Source organism: Pagrus pagrus, assembly GCF_965226575.1.
Source record: "Pagrus pagrus genome assembly, chromosome: 9".
In the NCBI taxonomy this organism is placed as follows: domain Eukaryota; kingdom Metazoa; phylum Chordata; class Actinopteri; order Spariformes; family Sparidae; genus Pagrus; species Pagrus pagrus.
In genome coordinates this window covers 32,431,807-32,434,182 of record NC_140193.1, presented here as the reverse complement: position 1 = coordinate 32,434,182, position 2,376 = coordinate 32,431,807, and the positions used below count along the sequence as shown (strand labels likewise).

The window sequence follows — 2,376 nt, the reverse complement described above, 5'->3', positions numbered from 1 at the left end:
TACTCTTCAGAATACCCACAGTCATTTTTTGTTTTGGAGTCAAGTTTTGGAAAAGTCACAAATTTAATTCTGATGACTGTAATGCAAATTTCATGGGAAAGTTTTCATAAAAATTTTGGGGACTCCTGTCTCATTAAATTGAACAGATGTCAGAGCAAGCCTTTTTTGAAACAAGTAGACTGTCTGCAAATGTTTAACTTTATACCATTAAATCTTTTGCAAGGTCGTGTTACATCTCAGGTATTTCTTGTTGCCATTAGACTTTCAACACACTGAACCACTGTTATGTAAATGTCTCTGCCAAATGATTCTGATGAGGCCAAGGGATTTATCATGGACTGTACAGTTTCCATAATGTACAGAGTCAGAGGGCACTCAATTTCCTGGACTTGAACTCCATATGGTTCCTCATGCACAGCATCAAACATCTCCCAGTCAGTTCCAAATAGCTCCATGTTCTGGGGGAAAAAAAAAAAAAAAAAATCTTTTTAATATTATTTTGTACGAAACAGCATTTGTTAGCCTGACAGAATAACTGCCTGAGTCATATTTTAAGATTTTAGCTCCATAATGCACAGTGAATCAGCAGTGGTAGGGGAACTAGGTAGATATCATAATTTAGCCAAAATATGACTTAGGCAATTAAAGGTATAGTTAGCGATCATAATCCGATGCACTTTTTGTCAAAATCACCATATTTCTCCTCACTATCTGCAAGCTGTCACTTCTAAGAGCATGCTGAAAAAAAAATCCAGTTTCAATACACAGCCTGGGCTCTGAATTTCATCTTATAAATATGTGGCTCGGACCGAGCCAGCAAAACATGGGTCCACCCCCTCAAGCATTGGACAGTCCGGCCTCCACCATGTTGGTCAGCTATGCTGTTTCTACAGCCGTTTCCATGACAATGCGCGTCCATGAACTTCGGGGGTGGAGCCCGGGGTGGAGTATGAAGGGAGGGGTGGGTCTGTATTCGTTTACACTTGAAATATCAACAACCTCTACTGGTTTTCTCCCACATCGCTAACTACAACTTTAAGTTATAAGGTTAATGATTTATAAATATTTTAAAAACATACCAAAGCACACACTGACATACACAGGCATAGTGCAGTGACAACAGAAAACATTTAACCAGAGAATAAAATGTGTATAATGTTCAAGCAATCAGAACATGGAGTACATCTATCATAAATTTTGCTTTGCTGACCTACTTTATTTGTGTGATCACTCCTGAATTTTAACCTTCTACTCCTTCTACACTGTTGAAGATATTGACCTCATTCAAATAACAATAAAATTTTTATTTAAACCTAAGCCTCCACATATTCAGGTTCAAAACTTGTCAACTGCACTTTGCCTTTGTAAACAGCGCCTCGAGTTTAAGCTTCAACAAACCTGCAAATCTTCGTTCGGGTCACAAGAGTTCTTCATGTGACCCAAAACCCAGAGCTGGTTTGGGGAGAGTCCACCTTCAGACCGTAAAGGATGGTTGTCCCAGCCTTCTGTGAAGGTGTGAAGGGCCTCTGCCAGACGTGGAAGGAAGACATAGTGGGCACAAAACAGATGAACAACATCTGCCAAATGCAACAGGCCATCTTCCTCGAGACTGTGAAGAACTTCATAGTAAAGGTGTGTCACGCTGGTCCAGACGTCTCGCCACAGGCGCTCTATTCTAGATCAGAAACAAGACTTATTCAGCTGAAAAGTAATAATTTAAATTACTACTTTACAACAATAATTTCCCATTTTACATCTTACTATTGATATACTGTAAATTATGTGAATTTTTTATTGTTACCTCTGATTATGTACACTCCGCCCAGCTATGAAGCTCCCTCTTCCAGCGCCTTTAACAGTGAACATGGTTTCAGCAATTGAGACGTTTTCAACGCCTTCATCGCCCCTGACCCTTGAAAATACATGAAAGAAATGTTCAGCCATATTCATTACAACAAACTGAATATTATTGAAATGAGTAATTAGGGCATGGAAACAATAGCCCAAGTTTATATCATTGTTTACCTGGACGGCCAACCAAAGTTTTCCACTGCCTTCAGAAAAAATGAATGAGCAGTGTTTGAGCGGTTATTTGTTGCAGGTTCCAGATAGAAAATCTGTATAGAAAGACAGTGTTTGAATCTGCAGAAGCAAAATATTAAGGCCTACAACACATAAAATAAATAATCTTCATTGATCCCCAGGGGAAATTTCAGGAGTTATTATAGCAACAGCAGTAAAAGCAGGAACAGCAATAGATAAAAGTCAGGAACCATAAGCAAGCATAAGCATAAAATAAAAAAATTGATAGTAATTGAAATAAGCTTTCTGACACATTTCATCTGCACTATGTCCCTAAATTTCTGGATTGGCATA

The 2,376-nt window shown here is 38.6% G+C and overlaps 1 long non-coding RNA gene across 1 annotated transcript; it reads right to left on the bottom strand.

Annotated features, from left to right (window-relative positions):
• Positions 1 to 382: 382 nt before the first annotated feature.
• On the bottom strand, positions 383 to 1,879 carry LOC311262744. Its single transcript, XR_014623298.1, has 3 exons — positions 1,802 to 1,879; positions 1,399 to 1,675; positions 383 to 458 (listed from the first exon to the last, which is right to left on the bottom strand). It is a non-coding gene; the product is annotated as an uncharacterized lncRNA (long non-coding RNA).
• Between the last annotated feature and the right edge of the window lie 497 nt (positions 1,880 to 2,376).